A 13,169-nucleotide genomic window follows, 5' to 3' on the forward strand; every position below is an offset into this window, starting at 1 on the left:
CTGTTCTTCACTTGAAGTAGAAATAGAACATGTTCTAGTTCCTCATAGTACTTCAGTGGTATGGCATTCTGCGTAATATGGTAAACCCTTCCATCTGTCATGAAATATAACAAGATGTGTTCTTTCAAGAAGGTATGGTAAACCATCTGCACAGATTCAAGCTGATTCAATCTTTCAAGAGTTGCTCCAACACCTGGTTCACTTAAGAAAGTTGGATCATTGGTTGTGTTATGTACTCTTCTTTCATCAGCACTACCCAATCCAGATTTATCTCTTGCTTCCTTTCCTGTAACTACTCTTGCTTCAAAACCACTTGCTGCAGTCTTCAAAGGTTGAGTCTGTTTGGCTTTAGGGAATCCTGGTAGGAGTAACTTTGAGAATTTAACATGAGCAGTGTCAGAGGTTTCCTTTGACTTATCTTCTGATATCAAGCCAACTTGAGCTATGTCAGAGGTTGCTTGATTCAGTGTCATATCAGAACTTACTATGTTTTGACTCTGAACAACTTAAGCCATGTCAGAGGTTGTTTGAGAAATCTTTCTTGAAACCAGAGTAAGATTAGCATCTTCATCAGATATTTCTTCATCCATAGGAGGCACATAAATCTTTACAGGTTCACCAACTTTTTATTTTCCCTTGGACCTTGGATCTATCTGCAATTATGATTTGGCCTTGGTTGCCACGGGATTTGTCCTTTCTTTTGTCATAATGCCTTTAGCCGTAGGAAGTTTCTTTTCAACAAAATCTTCAGATTTGGAGATGACTTTTTCTAACTTAAGTCTAGCTTCTTCTTCCTTTAGACTCTCAAAGTCCATTCCTGGATTCTCTTTTAGAAATAACTGTCTTGAAATTTCTTCATCAAGTTCCAAAAGTTCATCAGAACTTATCCTTTTACCAGTATCAGAAGTTATTCTTCTCCCAGTATCAGAACTTATTCTTTGACTTGTAGTTCCAGTTCTACTTGATGATAGACCTCCACCTTGACCATGACCTCCACCCATTCCAGAGTTTCCCGGGTCATTACCATCATCCTTTCCCTTCAGTGTCTTAATAGATTTGCATTTGGACTTAATTACCTTCTCCCCCTTTTTGGCATCAGCAGGTAAAAGAAGAGAGACAAGCAATTCCACTGAGGATTGGATCTCATTGAGTTGAGATTGCTGAGAAGCTTGATTTTTCAAAATTTCATCAATCTGAGACTGTTGCTTCTCTTGGGTTTTCTCAATGTAGGCAATTCTGTCAAAGGTAGGTTTGAAAAATATCTTCTTGTCCAGCTTGACAACTGTATCTTGCTGATTCAAGGATTCTTGAATCTTGTCCACCTTGGTCTGAGTTACAGAATGTTGACCTTGAAGGTGCCTTGTACTAAGTGCAGTAACTCTTAACTGTGTCTTGAAATCATCATTGACTAGCATCTCATCAGCTTTTGCCAAGTGCTGAGCAAGAATCTTTTCAGAAGGAACAAAACTGACTAAGTTCCATTCTTTAGTCCACTCTTGTCCTCTAGGAGTTTCAATCCAAGGTACTGGTGCTTCCCCTGTAACAAATTTCTTGACTATCTCAGCTTTTGAAGGAGCTTGTAGAGGTGCATGTCCAGAAGGACCAGCTGCATCAGCATCTATATTTGTAGCAACATTACCATTATCATCAACATTTGCAGCATCAGAACTTACAGAGTCAACATCTTCAGCATCCTCTGATAAAAGAACAGTATGAGAGGCTATGAAGGCTTCAACATCATCCTCTAAGTGCTGATCTCCAACTAAGTTCTGATCAACAGCCATATTCTGATGCTCACCTAAAATCTGATCTTCAGTATCTAAATGCAGAGAAGGTGTTGTAGGTAATTCTGGATTAAAATCAGCATCAGGAATTAATGTTGTTGGTGGAGTGACTTGAGTTGGTGGAGCTTCTAGATTCAAAACCTGAGGCACTTCCAAGTTATGGATGTCAATTTCATCACTTGGCCCCTGGTTATCAGCATGTACTGGAGATACTGGAGGTGTGGGAATGTGAGTAGTTTCTGGCTCATGTAGTGGAGAGAGATGAGTTGCATGAAGGTCTGGATCAACACTAGGAGAATTGTGAGCTTCAACAGGGTCTTGTGAGATCAGAAATTCCTGACCCCTTCCTTAGCTACTGCTTCCATTCCTTTACCAGAATCTTCGGGCCTTTTTTCCAATGATTTGAATCTTTTAGCTTTTGAGGAGGCTGTAGGAGCTGTATCATCATAATTACACTTTCTAAGCCTTGTTAGGGCCTAGAACTCCCAATATCAACATCCTTCTGAGAAGAGACCTTCTCAGCTTCTACAACAACAGGTTCTGATACAGGAACCTGTTCCTCAGCATCTGATTCATCTCGCAGAATAAATCTCCTTCTCTTCTGTTGTGTCTGAGGTACTTTCTTAGTCCTCTTAGGTTTGGAAGATGAAGGCTGCACTGTAGGTTCTGAAGGTTGAGGTTGGGAAGTTTGAGGTGGTTGAGTAGAGGTGGTAGGTGCTGATGGATGAGGTTCAGATGGTTGAACATCAGGATATAGTGCAGTGTATTTAACTGGATCATAGGTTATTAAGGCTTGTTTGACAGATAAAGAAATTAAGAGGGGTCTTAACAAAGCCTTCTTATTATCAGTAGATAATAAGTCATTAAAAGCTCTTTTAGCTAGTCTGAATGATGAAATTAATTCACTAGCAGATTGGGGCTTATTATCACAACAGAAACTATAGATAAGCTGACAGAATCTAGCAAAATAAACAGTAGTTCTATCTTCTGTCATTCTATCCCCAATAAAACCTAAGACAACACTTGCATAGTCAAAATCAGTTTGATTTATGAGAGCATACCCAATTTGTTGGCTGAATATGGGAATTGCATCGAAATTGGAACATTTATTTGCAAAAGCCTTGGTTATGCAATCAAAGAAGAAACTCCATTCCCTCCTTATGAAAGATCTCTTCAACTGGCCCAACTTTTCCAATGTCTTCTCATATCCCAGATTGGCCATCATGTTTTGAAGAACTGGCTCTTCAACAGTAGAATAGACACAGTTCTCAGGTATCTGCAGTGCTTATCGAACCGTAGATAATGTCACAACATACTCATCCTCCCCTGATGAAAAAATAATACTTGGGAACCCTTGAGCACCACCATTATAACACCCCCAGATCCGGGGTCGGGGATCCGGGTCGTCACGGTCTTTCTTTCCATAATTAACACTTAACTTAATCAAAAATAAATAACCTCATGCTGTGACCCCACAATAACACACACCACAACCCGTTATAGTCTCAGATATGAAATTGAAATAAGTACGAGTCCTTGAATCCATAATTTAAAAGTTATTACAACCCAAAATGATTACTTGATAAGTTTACAGTTAATTTCCATTATCTGCCACAAGTTATAATTATACATAATTGATTCCCAAAAGTAGAATGCCTGATCTATAAATAGATCTACCTCTGCAGCTATAGCAGCTACGATATCAACGGGAAGACGCAGGACGCTTCCCACGCGCTTGCGCTGGGTCTGCTTGAGTCTGGCCATCTTTCCTAACTATTATTGTGTGATGAAGAAATGAAGCAAGAGTGAGCATTACAACTCGCAAGATAATATATAGTGTAAACAATAATGCAAGTATCTAAATGGATAACTTACTAGAACCCGTTATCAAGTGTAAGGTAATTACTTACTGGATATAAGCTTAAAGGAAGATGAAGTTACCAATTACTTCACTATACTTATACTATTTTAGAAAACTACTTGAACTACCACTGTTCAAAGTATAATAGGTTTCAAAAGTTCATCCCATAGATGAGACCACAAGTTAAGACTTGAATAGATTCAATCTTTGAAATATTATTGAATGGAATGAAGTTACGAGATACTTCATTAAGTCCCGATATATATATCCACATATATATCTCTCATACATTTCCTGGAAACCTCTGTCATGTAAAGTATGAATAGAGTTGTAATATCCAATGAATTTTGGAAAGAAAAGAATTTTGGCATAAACCCGATATCTTGCTGATCAGAAAAGATACCAGTAAGTAACCTTTTCTACTAGTAGATGGACGAATTCCCCACTGGTCATCACCCTGGCCGCATTAGGACCTATGCTGGACTGCCACTCAGCCACTTACGCATTGATGGACTCCCACTGATCCACTTACACTTTCATGGACGCCCACTGAGCCCATGTTTCTTATGCCGACTCAAGTATATGGAATTACTTCCCGAATGTTGGGTAAGTAATCAAAAATGTTTTCTCAAAACAGCAACCTCGTTGCGAATATAAAATACACCACAGAGCCGGATCCCTCAGGTTTTGAGCGAGTATTTAAATCCCCTTCGAAAGGAAGATCTTAAATATAAAATAAGTTTTGGGATCCGTTCTAACTTTTAAAAATCATTTTGAAGACTCGAAAACATTTTTAAGAATGTTTGGAGTAATGCTGATTTAATGAAATAAATCAGTCCCGATATATTAGAAAATATATGAATATTATTATTTAAATAATATTCGCATAAGGATAATCTTTAAAAAAATAATTTGAAGTACAAGTTTTAAAACTCATACTTGAAATGAATAATAAATAACCAAAGATATACTTATACGAAAGTACGATCTTTATTTGAATAATCGAAAATAAGTTTGATTATCAAAACATCATTCTTTAATAAAGTAAAGAATATTATTTAATAAATAAGCGGAGTCATAAGTCCTCGAATGAATATTCAAAATAATATTCATTAAACAAAATAAGCGGAGTCATAAGTCCTCGAATGAATATTCAAAATAATATTCATTAAATAAAATAAAGTTATCGAATAAACCTTATTCAATTAATAGTTTTGGAAACTATTTATATATATATATAAATATATATATATATATATATCATATACTCGGAAACATCGTCTCCCGGTTTAGAAAAATGTTCACCTTTGGGTCCTCTAGACCAAGGGTGTACGCAACTACTGCTTATCTCTAGCATAGGTATTATGCAACTTATAAGCATTTGAATCAACAATTAGATATCAAAATTACGAAAAAAGCATGCATATAAACCATATCAGCATGCTCCAATATATCGCAAGATTTGCTAATAACCATCATGCATCTATCACAAGATAATGCATATACATATATACATCACAACAACGGTATAACGGGTAGAAAACTTGCCTGAGCGACTGGGGGTGATAAAAGGCCTGGGACGAGTCTGGTAACCAATAAACATCATATAAGTTGGAATTAAACCAAAGTCGCTTAAGAATCTATACTTTAACCAATTAGACCCTAACGTTCACTTTTGCGCTTAACGATTTACTTAAGTCGCTCGAGTACCCTCGGGTCTACCCATTTTAATAATTTAACCATTAAGAATTTTAAGGCGATTCTTTCGCGAGTACCCTACCAACTGCCTAACCCACTTTACATAATTGTTTCATACTCCAATTAGTCATTTAAGGGCCTTAACCAAGGTTTCAAAGTAAGGCGAGGGGAAATTGTTCGTTCGTGAAACGCCATTACTTAAAACGGTCGTTTCTCCTAAACCGTACATCGGATTCAAGCGAACCACATATCAAAACGAAGCTCACAACATGAACTGTCTAATCATCACAATGGTCAAAACCTAACAGTGAGTTTACAGGTCCTGATGTTAAGAACAAAAGCAGTCTAAGGTAAATCGGGCATTACGACGGCTATGTTTACGCGATTACCAAATTTATACCACTCCAAATCAATCCACAATCAACCCACAATCATTACTACAACCAAAATCCATCCATACTTTACTACAATAGCCCCAACATCTCAAGATTTCCAATTTATACTACTCTCAATCATGAACTAAAAGCTATACTTAAGTTCATTAACCAATAATCAAGATTTACAACTTCAAACCTATTACAAATCCAACCACACTCTAAGTATACAAGAATCATGCTTCTCATGAACCATATCAATCATAAAAACTCTAAATATACAAAAGTAGGGCTAGGGTATGAGATTATACCTTCCTTGGTGAGTAAAAGTAACTAAGGAGCTTGGAATCACCCTTGAAAATCCTTACCAAAGCTATATCTAAACAAAAACACAAGATCAAAATTTTTAAGATCTTGAAAACACTATTCACCCTCTTCTTCCATGAATTATTTGAAGAGATTGTGAAGGAAATGGAAGCTTAGATTCATAGGATAGCTATATCTATGCTTAAGGAACCTTGGATAATTATCTCACAAATTATCAAAGCTTGGAACTTGAATTTGGATTTTTTCTTCTTGGAAAAGAGAAAAGGGCCGAGAGATTCTTGCTTGGAAAAATGGAAAGTCAACTTGTGTTTTTATGTTATAAATTGTTTTGGATTGGTTGCTTTCTTTTGTTGTTAATAAAATTTGTTACCATGGTAAAAATTGTGTGGCTTATAATCAACCAACAAATCCTTCCCATTTTGTCATGCTTATGTCATCCACTTATGTCATCTTGTTACACTTATCTTCCTCTTGTTGGTGTGATGACATCATCACCCACTAACCTCCTTGATTAACTCCTAATTTCTTTGCTAATGACCGCTGATCTGTTATACGGTTCGCTTAACTTTCGTTCTCGTTTGAGGGATCATATTACTTGGGTTCCCTTAACCTTTCTCAATACATTATATTCCTTTTATGATCCTCTCTTATAATCCTTGAATTTAAATCTTTTTTATCCTGTTACCTTATACTCAATTCTTTCGGTATCTGGTGGATTTTCGGGAAAAATCAAAGTGTTCGAATTTGGATTCTGACGATCTTTACATACATTGATATACCATATAGAGTACTAATAAGATCTTAGAATAACAATAAAAGAACCTCTACAAAGTGTGGCATGAAAAGTTTTCTTACTCAGCATAATCAGCAAAATCACTATTCATAAGGGTTACAAAAAGTTCAAAATTTTTGGGGTTATTATAGTCTCCCCTCCTTAAAAGGATTCCGTCCCAGAATCAGATAGAAAACAATTAGTGGTAATTTTCTAGCATTGCGCTCTCTAATTCCCAAGTTGATTCCTCCACATTATGATTCTGCCATAGCACTCTGACTAGCTTGATCACTTTGTTCCGAAGCACCTGTTCCTTCTTATCTATAATCTTTCCACGTAAGTCAGATCTGGTTGCATATCCACCTGCTCGTACTCCACTATGTGTCTGGCATCCCGATGATACTTCCTTAGCATTGACACATGGAACACATTATGAACTTGTTGTAGGTTCGGGGGTAAGGCTAGCTCGTAAGCTAACTTCCCAATCCGTCTTAGTATCTCAAAAGGTCCAATGTATCTTGGGCTTAGTTTTCCTTTCTTTCCGAACCTCATTAATCCCTTCCAAGGGGATGCTTTTAGCAGTACTAAGTCCCCTACTTCATACTCCTTGTACTTTCAGGCTAGGTCTACATATTTCTTCTGTCTGTCTTGGGCTGCTACCAGCCGTCCTCTGATGAGATCCACTATGTCTTTGGTCCTTTGGACCACTTCGGGTCCGAGCATCTTCCGCTCTCCAACTTCGTCCCAGTATAAGGGAGATCGACACCTTCTTCCGTACAGGGCCTCATAAGGCGGCATTCCGATGCTGGCATGAAAGCTATTGTTATAAGAAAACTCGATCAACGGCAAGTGATCATCCCAACTTCCTTTAAAGTCTATTGCACAGACTCTCAACCTATCCTCTAGTGTCTGGATGGTCCTTTCACTTTGCCCATCCGTTTGGGGATGGTAAGCGGTACTCATATTTAATTTGGTCCCCGCACATTCTTGAAAGCTCCTCCAAAATCCGGAGTTAAACCTGGGGTCTCGGTCTGAGACAATGGACGCTGGGACTCCATGTCGCGTCACTATTTCCTTAAGATAAATGTATACCAGTCTATCGACCGTGTATCTCTCATTGATAGGAATGAAATGAGCTGACTTTGTCAGTCGGTCTATAATCACCCATATGGCATCATGATTGGCTTTCGTCCTTGGTAAGCCGACAACAAAATCCATGGCTATCTGTTCCCATTTCCATTCAAGAATCTCTAGGGGTCGTAAAAGTCCACTGGGTCTCTGGTGCTCTGCCTTTACTCTTTGGCAAGTCAAACATTTGCTTACCCATTCTGCTACGTCCCTCTTCATGTTGGGCCACCAGTAATACTCCTTCAAATCCCTATACATCTTGGTGCTTCCCGGGTGAATGGAATACCTTGAACTATGGCTTTCATCCAAAATCTTGTCTTTAAGCTCTTGAACATTCGGAACCCAAATCCGGTAGGAATACCTCATTATCCCTTTATCATCTCTCTCAGTATGGATCTCTTCTTCAATCATTGACTCTCTGCCTTCATTCATTACTTTCTCTTGGCACAATCTAATCTTTTCCAATAACTCTGGCTGCATCGAGATCTCAAACAGCTTCTCAGTTCCGGCTCCGGTTACCTTTACTTCTATTTCCATTCTCTCGAAATCCCTTATCAATTCCTCCAAAGTCATTATCATTTTGAGTCTTTCCTTCCTGCTAAGGGCGTCATCCACCACATTGGCTTTCCCTGGATGATAGAGAATCTCACAATCATAGTCCTTGATTAGTTCTAACCATCTCCTCTTGCGCATGTTGAGCTCTTTCTGCGTAAATATGTACTTGAGGCTCTTATGGTCTGTGAAAATCTTGCACTTCTCTCCATACAAGTAGTGCCTCCAAATTTTTAAGGCAAAAACTATTGCCGCGAGCTCAAGGTCATGAGTAGGATATCTAATCTTGTATTCCTTCAGTTGTCTCGACGCATACGCAATCACCTTACCGTGCTGCATAAGCACACACCCTAATCCTTTGTGCGACGCGTCACTATATATCACAAAATCTCCTTTTCCGTCTGGAAATGCCAACATCGGGGCAGTTACCAACCTTTTCTTTAATTCTTTAAAACTGTTCTCGCATTTTTCCGTCCATTCAAACTTCTCTGTCTTACGAGTAAGTCGTGTCAAAGGGGCTGCGATCTTCGCAAAGTCCTGTACAAATCTACGATAGTAGCCGGCCAATCCTATGAAACTCCTTACCTCTGTGGGTGTGGTTGGCCTTTCCCAATTTGAGACCACCTCTATCTTGGAGGGGTCGACCAATACTCCTTCTTTATTGATCACATGTCCTAAAACCTGTACTTCATTCCTCCAGAATTCACACTTCGAGAATTTGGCAAATAACTGTTCCTCTCTGTGTATTCCTAGAGCTATCCTCAAATGCTCTGCATGTTCTGCCTCGGTCCTTGAGTAGATTAAAATATCATTGATAAAAACTATCACACACTTGTCCAAGTACTTCTTGAATACTCTGTTCATTAAATCCATAAAAGCCGATGGGGCATTGGTTAATCCAAAGGACATTACCAAGAACTCATAGAGTCCATACCTGGTACGGAACGTGGTCTTGGGTATATCTTCGGGTTTAATCTTTAGTTGGTGATATCCAGTTCTCAGGTCAATCTTGGAAAAGTAAACAGCATCCTTTAGTTGATCAAACAGATCGTCTATTCTGGGTAACGGGTACCTGTTCTTTATGATTAGCTTGTTCAACTCTCGGTAGTCGATGCACAGCCTCATGCTCCCATCTTTCTTCTTAACAAATAACACTGGTGCTCCCCACGGAGACACACTGGGTCTTATCATACCCTTATCCAAAAGCTCTTGTAATTGGGTAGCCAATTCCTTCATTTCTAATGGGGCTAACCGGTAAGGTGCCTTTGAAACTGGCGCCGTCCCTGGGGCCAACTCAATAGCAAATTAATCACTCTACCGGGTGGTAGTCCCGGAAGGTCTTGTGGGAATACATCTTCAAATTCTTTGACTACCGGAATATCTTGCAAGTTGGGCACCTCCTTCTGTGTGTCCACCACATAGGCTAGGTAAGCCTCATTTCCTTTTCGTAGTATCTTATTGGCCTGGGCCATGGTCAAAAATTTCTGCGTCTGCCTCTTTCCTCTAAATATGACTTCTTTCTTCCCTGGGATATTCAACTTAACTTTCTTCCCCTTATAGTCTATCTGAGCATCATTGCTAGATAGCCAGTCCATTCCCAAAATTACATCAAACTCCCCTAATATAAAAGGAACCAGATCAACACTAAAAGATTGTTCCCCTATGCCTAACTCACAGGTGGGGTGAATCTGTTTAATAGGAATAATTTCATGGTTGGCTATTTCTACTTGTAAGGGTTCTATCAAGGGTTCAGCCTTAAGTCTTAATTTATGCGCAAAGTCCTTTGATATAAAAGATTTAGTTGCTCCAGAATCAAATAAAATATTTGCACTAACTGAATTTAGAGAAAGGGTACCTGCTATCACATCTGAGTCTTTCATAGCATCTTGGACTGTCATGTTGAAAGTCCTCGCAGTAGGTGGCTTATTAGAAGCAGCTCTGCTTGTTCCTGAAGCCTGCTGGTTTGTTCATTGGGCATTCCCTCTTCCAATGACCCGGGCGTCCATACTGATGACAAGTGGTGGTTGGAATGACGGTAGGGGTTGATGAAGGGCACTTAGTTGAATAGTGACCCTCTCGACCGCACTTAAAGCAGGTTACTGGCTTTCCCTTATACTCCCCATAATGCATCCTTCCACAAGTGTTACAGGATGGCAATGGGGGTCGAGACTGGTTGGAATAGGACATTCTTGAGTTCTGGCCGCTCTGGCTCACATTCACACTCACGGGCCGCTTAAACCCAGTACTCCTTCCTGGTAGGGACACTGCTCCTCAATTAAATCTAGTTGGGAAGCTCCCTCCTGCGGAACCTCCACCCATGCTCATATTTTTCCTTTTTATTCCCTTCTTCTCTCTTTCCTTCTGCATCTGTTCTTTTCCGGCTTCTGCAATTGTTGCCTTTTGCACCAGAGTGGCATAATCTGTAAGCTCAAGGATTGCCACCCTATTCTGAATCCATGGTTTCCGTGCCTGCTGAAACCTCCTAGCTTTCTTTTCCTCGGTGCTCACAAACTCCGGCACAAACCTTGATAACTCAGTAAATTTTGCTTCGTACTCTGCCACAGATAAATTATTCTGCTTTAGCTCCAAGAACTTGAGCTCCATCTGGTTCTCCATAAACCTCGGGAAATATTTTCCCAAAAACAACTGACTGAACCTCTCCCAGGTTATGATAGCATCTGTCTCCATGTTTTTCTTGGCCTCCCACCAGTAGTTAGCCTCTCCTTTCAGAAGGTAGGTAGCAAATACAGTCTTTTATGCCTCATCGGTACTTAGAATCTCAAAGGATTTCTCCATTTCCTTTAGCCATGCCCTTGCCTCAACTGGGTCGGCTGATCCGTGGAACTCAGGGGGCTTAAGGGACTTGAAAGCCCTGAAAGAGTTTGCCACAACATTGTTATTTCCTTGAAGGGGTGGGTTGGGTTGACGTTCCAAGTTCTGCCTTAGTAGTTGCATGAACTGTCCCATGAGATCCATGTCTGGGTTTGGTACTGGATGCTCAACCTCAGTTTCTCCTTCTTCAGCCTCTATCTCAAATCCTTCAACATCAAATGTTTCCTCCTCCTCTTCATACAGGGAGTCATCCTGTTCAACATAATCCTCATCTTCCTCTTCACTGTGTTCTTGCTTCCTACCGTCTTGGTTATGGCTTTCCTGGTCCTCAAACCCAGGGTTCGCCCTAGTTCCAAATCTTCTTGGCGGCATGATACTGATAATTTTTTGGGAAAATTCAACGTTAGGTCACAATCATACATAAAATTGTGCCTTGCACAGTTCTATAATGGGGAGAACATATCTCGCAATTCTATTATATTATGACAGTTCTAAAAGAAGGGCAGTAATAATAATGATAAAAACAGTGATCTCATCACTTAAAGAACTGAACTAAAAGGAAACAAATATATACATAATGCCAGAAATACATAGTTTGATCTGGTCAAAAGTACAACAGTGCTACAGTCATCTACCCAAAAGTGATATACAAGAGTCTATCTATCTAGTCAGAGAAAGGGATACTATATACAAGTCAACTATCCCGGAAAATTGGCTCTTACTATGGCCTCGACTAACTAGACGACTAGACGACCACATCACTGGTCCTGAATCACACACCGGAGCGGGTCAGCTCCCACACTCTTTCCATCGCATGACGGAAAATGTAGTCAGCCTGCCTCTTAGAGATCCTGCCATGCCTGTCCCCCTAGAGTGATAGGAGTCTCGTATGGGCCGTGAGCTCTATCCCATTCAGCTCCCTCCTCAGAGATCGGGGTATGGTAGCTCTAGCCTCATGAGCTCGGGCACGCCTACCAGCCCTCTCCATGTAATAACCCCAATTTTTGGAAAATTTTTGAAACCCTTATGAATAGTGATTTTGCAGATTATGTTGAATGAGAAAACTTTTCATGCCACACTATGTAGGGGTTCTGTTATTGATCTTCTGGGATATTATTAGTACTCTATGTGATATATAAGTGTATGTAAAGATCGTCAGAATCCAATTTCCGAACACTTTGATTTTTCCCGGAAATACACTAGATACGGAAAGAATTGAGAAAAAGGTAACAGGATAAAAAGGATTTAAATTAAAGGATTATAATAGAGGATCATAAAAAGGAATATAATGTATGGAGAAAGGTTAAGGGAACCTAAGTAATAAGATCCCGGGTATGATCCCTCAAACGATAAACGAAAACGAAAGTTAAGCGAACCGTATAACAGATCAGCAGGCAGTAGGCAAACAATTAGGAAGTTAATCAAAGGGATTAGAGAGGATGGTGTCATCCAACCAATAGAAAGAGGACAAAGGAGGGGTGATGACATCACAAAGTGATGCAAGCATGACATAAGAGGGAAGGAAATGTGGTGGAATATTAACCACACAAAATCAAGGGTAAATGGGTAATTGACCTAAAACAAAACAAAAAAAAACCTAGCAACCAAGAAAAACAAATCACAAAACACCAAACCCTCCATTTCTTCATGAAGCTCTCGGCTTCTTTCTTAAGAATTGGGAAGTCCAAGCTCCTCCACTTGCTATTTTACAAGGTAATTATCCTAGCTTCTCCTAGTTAAGTTACATACTTCCTAGAAATCTTAGCTTCAAAATCCTTTCCTAGCATTTCCTATAAATCATTCAAGAAGATGGTGAATAGTACTTTCTTGAAATTAATTTT

This window comes from Apium graveolens, chromosome 3, assembly GCF_009905375.1.
Source record: "Apium graveolens cultivar Ventura chromosome 3, ASM990537v1, whole genome shotgun sequence".
NCBI classification, from domain to species: Eukaryota; Viridiplantae; Streptophyta; class Magnoliopsida; order Apiales; family Apiaceae; genus Apium; species Apium graveolens.